This window comes from Erpetoichthys calabaricus, chromosome 2 (assembly GCF_900747795.2).
Source record: "Erpetoichthys calabaricus chromosome 2, fErpCal1.3, whole genome shotgun sequence".
In the NCBI taxonomy this organism is placed as follows: domain Eukaryota; kingdom Metazoa; phylum Chordata; class Cladistia; order Polypteriformes; family Polypteridae; genus Erpetoichthys; species Erpetoichthys calabaricus.
The window spans coordinates 133,349,366-133,356,055 of NC_041395.2; positions in this window are offsets into that span (position 1 = coordinate 133,349,366).

A 6,690-nucleotide genomic window follows, 5' to 3' on the forward strand; every position below is an offset into this window, starting at 1 on the left:
CATTACTACTGTACAATCATGTAATCAATTTTGTATTTCAAGCAAAATACAAGCACATGAAGATTCACAGTACCAACTGCTTGGTAGGTTGTGGGGATTTCTAGCAGGGTTAGTCTTTTTTATTCAGAAACACTTGTGAAATGTTGTTTTAATGTACTTGCACTACGTTTACCAGCAGATGGCACTTGGAGCGCAAGTTACTTGACTGCACTTAAACACAACTACATCACAGTGTTCAGTAAAGATTTAATGTGCATTGTAAAGTGAGAATCTGTAGAATGGGACACATATTGCACTGTTTTAAGTATGAGTTACCCCAGAAGTTTGATAAGGGGCAATTTCCAGGGAAGAGTTTATTGCATTAGGTTAGTGTATCACAGACAAAAAATCTGTACCTGGCTGTACATTATTTCTGTATTTTGTTATTTAACAAATAGCTGGGATGTAACTTCAGAGGCATTACAGCATTCAGGGTCAAGAATTGGAAGGCCAAACCCAAAACTTTGTAACATAATCTGAGCCCAAATGATACTGGCAAATTTAATACCCAAACCCAAAATCAGTTTTCCTGTCAGTGAAGTAGAAACACATATATACATAAAAATGGATTTTAGACATGGCTTTACTGTGTACTGCTTCTGTGTGCTTCAGTTCATTCATGTTACTCACTGGTACAAAAGCCGCTTTTTGGCTTGTCAAAGAAAAAATTCTGTTAATCAGCCTGAATTTGTGCATCTGTAAGTGTCAACCCTGTGATGGACTGAAGCCATGTCCATGGTTTTTACCAGAAGTGTCCCCTGTATTCACGGGAGAAGCTCCAGGCACTTAACTTAAATGCAATCAAGAGGGATGAAAATGAATAAATGAACAATTGAGAGCATTCAAATATGTTATTCACTAAGATATTAAAGCTAAGTTTATCATACTTTCTTATGAAATACCCGCTTGTATATATACAGTACATGTATATGCTGTATATATATTTTAGTTTTATATATATACAAAGAGAGGGAGAGGGCGAGAGAAAAACACCACCATTTCAGAGCCCCAGACCTCAGACACAACCACACAGGGATTAGTCCTGGATTCAAACTACACATTTACTTTCACTAAATACACCCCTTCCAGCAAGCTTTGTCCATCTCCTCTCAGTAACTGCAAGGTTTAGAGTAAGGTTAGGTGGCTTCTTTTGTCGTGGACCCAGGAGTGACAAGATCCTCCAGGTTCTAGTACCCAAGTAGCACCTCTGGGTCAGATTGAACTGTCACAAAACAAGGGAGTCGTCTCCCAGCAGTGCTATACAAAGATAAACAGCTATAGTCAGTTATTATACAGTCTCCCAAATGTCCTGGGATACGGCCTATCACATTGTTGAAAGTACAAGAGTGATCAAAATCTACTGAGCTTGCCTTTTTAAGCAGAAGACCAGTAACGTAACTCCTAGTGACACAAAGCTTTTCTGTGCCACTATAAAATGTGTTGCCTTGCTTGTCCTATCGCTCCTCTGTTTAAACTTTATGTCTTTATTATTAACATAGCCTTTCCATGGGGGCTAGTACTTCATATTAAGGAACACGTGCTACCATAGTTATAAGTCTGGAGAAGAAGATGGATGTAGAATCTGTTTAAATCCAGTATGAGAGAGCATCCTTTGAAGCTTTTCTTTTATTATGCATTAGCAAATAAATTAATATAAAAGGCTACAATTCAAACCGAGTACTAATAATAGTTAGAAGAAGAATAAGAAATAAACCGTAGTCTGTCTACTGTCAATTGTATATGTATTTTGATACAGCGTTCTTGTCCCAAATTATAACTTGCATTATTTAGCTGTTTATGCTTTGAGATGGCTGGCACTAAGTGTGCATCTGACTTAAATGAAACATCAAAAATAATTCCCATCATATATATTTGGGGTCAACCAAAGTAGTACATATAAAACACAGTACAGTAAAGCATTTCCATTTGGAAAAAAGTTAATCTCTCTTTTTCACTGTTTCTAACCTCACTACTATACAATGTGTGGACCACCAGGGGGCGCACCTGCCACCCCAACCCGACATAGACAGACGCTAGACACAAGTGCAAGGACACACAGATTTTATTCTTCTTTTTCGCCGTGGGAAACGCCTTCACCCGTTTCCCATCGCTACAGCACAGTTGCAAGCACTAGGCACAATCCTGCACAAAACCTTTTCTTCCCTCTTTCTTTCACCCTGCTCTTCCTGGCGAGCTTTGTCTTCTCCCACCCGACTCTGGTTCCCAGAACAGTGGCTGCTGGCTTCTTTTATAAGGCACTTGGAAGTGCTGCTGCTGCTTATTGATTTATTTCCGGGTGTGGCGGCAGAGCTGCAACAAAGGGCTCAAGAGATCCTCAGGCGCCCCTTGGCTGTGGCCACTGGCTCCAACAGGTCTGAGCTTTCATGCTTCAAACCTGTGATACCACTGCACTCCAGGTGGGCTGCCCTCTAGCACCCCGGGGGAGGTAATGCTCTAGAAACGCTTATGCCTCTGGTCCTTCCATGGTCAGGGCATCCAGGCTGGTTAAGGGCCCCGGCTGTCCCCCACAAATGTTATAGGACAAAATGATGACTGATATTATGTGGGTGTCTGTGCACTGTGATGGGCTGATGAAGCTGATTCCTTTCACTGCAATATGCTCCTGCACTCTGAAGCCATAAAGTGGATTATGTTTAGGAAATGAATAGTTGAATGGAAGATTAAAGCCCTCAGGACCATGCAATTTATCAAAAGTGGAATCATTACAATGAATGAATGAATGAAATATTATTCAGTATGCAGTACACAGTTGTTTTGTGGCCGCTTATGTTATTAATTTAAACAGCTAGTGTACACTCTCTACACAAGACCACCTGAGGCAATAATGCACATAGATAGATAGATAGATAGATAGATAGATAGATAGATAGATAGATAGATAGATAGATAGATAGATAGATAGATAGATAGATAGATAGATAGATACTTTATTAATCCCAAGGGGAAATTCACAAAAAAAAACAAAGTCATACATGGAGCTGCTGAAAAGGCTGCCACTCTCGGCGGCGCCTGAGTCATACATGATTCACAAACATCATGATCCAGTATATTCATGAATTTATTGTAACTAGTTATAGCCATTATCTTGTGTGTGCATTGAAGATTGCCAAGCACAAACACATTCTTATCTTTGGAATCCGCTTAGATTTTCGGCCTGGGTTGTAATCTCGACTTGCACATGCACTCTCTGTGTAAGTCTCTGTGTGGGTTTTCTTCTGAACAATTCCCAGTACAGTGATTAGTACTGAAGTGATGATGAAGTGAAATGCTATAACTTAACAAAGTTGCACAGTGTAATTAGTCAGCCCAAGCTGCACATTGTACAAGTTGTGTACTTCACTTTTTTTATGTCAGTTTATATTGGGCGTCTGCATTTTTTTGGTTCAGTAATTTTCCAGTTGTAAATGCATGTGTTCACACCTCCCAGAAGGCTTTTTTATTGGTATCGAAATAACTACATGCAGTTTCAAATTGTCTGATTCAAAGATCACTATTTTGACATGAAACATTTTATACGCGTAATGTAATTGCTTTTTAGATTATTCAAAATATAACAACCCAGTAACAAATTCTAACATTAATGAAGAAAAAGTAGCTTGAGCACATATTAATCAATTTCATGTTACTTAATATACAGCAAACCCCCAAAATGCACAGGTGTTACGTTCCTAGAGCACCTGTGAATTGTGAAAAACCGTAACTTTTGGATGTGGTTAAAAATGCCTTTTAAATACCTATTTTTATAGTTTAAACCCTAAATATGCCCCCAAAGCACTTTAATTTCATTGCAAACTCATCTTACTACATTAATACATCACCTAAAAAATTACCTTAATACATTAACAAAAAAAAGAATGTAAAGGTAAACCGTCTACTGTACAGTACTCTACTGCTATGTCTCCCGCGGTGCTAGAATGTAAAATACCTATCTTATCGATATACATACTGTAATTCATGCAAGCGCATTTTCATTGGATTGTGCTGTCGTTTTCTTTGTTATAAGTAGACTAAATACGTCATAATTTAATTTAATTAAAATACAATAAAATGTACAGGTACTCACTAATGATGAATGATATTGATGATGATGAAGTAGCTGTGTTGTACGATGCAGAGGATTTACAACTCCTCGGGTGGCGCCTCTTCTTCAGGCGCTTCAGGAGGAGTTGTATCTTTGGACGGTCTTCTTCTGATGATATTTTTATTCCTTACGGTTGTTACCTTTTTGGCACTATTACAGAAACTTACAGATACGGTACTCTGGATTGATGCCTCGTTCTTCTTTATGTAGCATATGGTGCTTTCATTAATCCCATAGTAGCGTGCTACTGCAGCATAACTTTTTAGTTCCCAGAGCAAATCCAGTAGTTCAGCCTTCTCCTGGAGTGTTTTAAACTTCTTCTGGTGCTTAGGCTCAGTGCCAGAAGCCTTAATAGGTGCAGGGCGTTTCGGCGACATCTTTTGCGTTTAAGAATAACAAAATGAATACAATAACAAAATGGAAAATACAAGGACACTCAGCTGGAGACACGTCACAGGGCAGCAGTCAATCAGCATCAAGGAGAAATGAATAACGCTCACGGATTGGCTACTTTCACCATCCCAAACCACGTTTCCCTCAGCGGTTGCTTCCTGTTCTCTCTACAGCACAGTATTGCTACAAAAAAAGCCATAAAAAATTGTGGAGGATATTTGCGCTTTCCGCTAACAATTAATAGTTAGGTTCTAAGGAAAAATCTGCAAACGACGGAGTCCGCGAACCCTGAACCGCATCTTTGTGGGGGTCTATTGTATAAATATCAGTTATTTAGCTTTATCTTAACCTGATGCCTATAGTTATAACTCTGATGCAATTCAGCTGTAAATTATAAGTGAAAGACACAGGTAGGCCGCTTCTCCATAAACAAAACATTTTTTTATTCTTAAGTATATATTATGTATACTATCATTATGGAAAGACTTCTCCACTAACATGATTGCTGTGGCTACAGAGGAGGCAAGTAAAAGCATGCATGCACTTGATTTGTCTTTTTGTTCTCTACTTCATTTTCTGAATAGAAAACAAGTTGCAGTAGAAGCTACATAACTGAAGATAATTCACACCTGTGGAAATTTTTGTCCCAAAACTTATCAATTAGTTGGGGCTGTATATACACAATTCACTCAACATTAGCCTCATCAGCATTGGTGTCTCACATGTCCCAGGCCCAGCAACTACCCATGTAGACTCTGCATGTTACCACCATGTCTGCATTGGTTTTCCTCTACTTACTCCAGTTTTTCTGTAACGTTCGAAAGATGTGAATTGGCAAATCTACATTGGCCCAGTATGAGAATTAGTGAATGTGTGTGTGAGTAGATAGATAGATAGATACTTTATTAATCCCAATGGGAAATTCACATTCTTCAGCAGCAGCATACTGATACAATAAATAATATTAAATTAAAGAATGATAATAATGCAGGTGAAAAACAGACAATAACTATGTATAATGTTAAATGTTAACGTTTATCCCCCCGGATGGAATTAAAGAGTCGCATAGTTTGGGGGAGGAACGATCTCCTCAATCTGTCAGTGGAGCAGGACAGTGACAGCAGTCTGTCGCTGAAGCTGCTCTTCTGTCTGGAGATGATACTATTAAGTGGATGCAGTGGATTCTCCATAATTGATAGGAGCCTGCTGAGCGCCCTTCGCTCTGCCACAGATGTTAAACTGTCCAGCTCCATGCCAACAATAGAGCCTGCCTTCCTCACCAGTTTGTCCAGACGTGGGGCGTCTTTCCTCTTAATGCTGCCTCCCCAGCACACCACTGCGTAGAAGAGGGCGCTTGCCACAAATGTCTGATAGAACATCTGCAGCATCTTATTGCAGATGTTGAAGGACGCCAGCCTTCTAAGGTAGTATAACCGGCTCTGTCCTTTCTTACACAGTGCATCAGTATTGGCAGTCCAGTCTAATTTATCATCCAGCTGCACTCCCAGATATTTATAGGTCTGCACCATCTGCACACAGTCACCTTTGATGATCACTGGGTCTATGAGGGGTCTGGGCCTCCTAAAATCCACCAGCAGCTCTTTGGTTTTGCTGGTGTTCAGGTGTAGGTGGTTTGAGTCGCACCATTTAACAAAGTCATTGATTAGGTCCCTATACTCCTCCTCCAGCCCATTCCTGATGCAGCCCACGATAGCAGTGTCATCAGCGAACTTTTGCACATGGCAGGACTCCGAGTTATATTGGAAGTCCGATGTATATAGGCTGAACAGGACCGGAGAAAGTAGTCCCCTGTGGCGCTCCTGTGTTGCTGACCACAATGTCAGACGTGCAGTTCCCAAGACGCACATACTGAGGTCTGTCTTTAAGATAGTCCACGATCCATGCCACTAGGTATGAATCTAATCCCATCTCTGTCAGCTTGTCCCTAAGGAGCAGAGGTTGGATTGTGTTGAAGGCGCTAGAGAAGTCTAGAAACATAATTCTTACAGCACCACTGCCTCTGTCCAAGTGAGAGAGGGATCGGTGTAGCATATAGATGATGGCATCCTCCGCTCCCACCTTCTCCTGATATGCAAACTGCAGAGCTCCAATGCTCCATTCAGTGCTGTTCTCACCTTGAGTCCACATAGTGCATT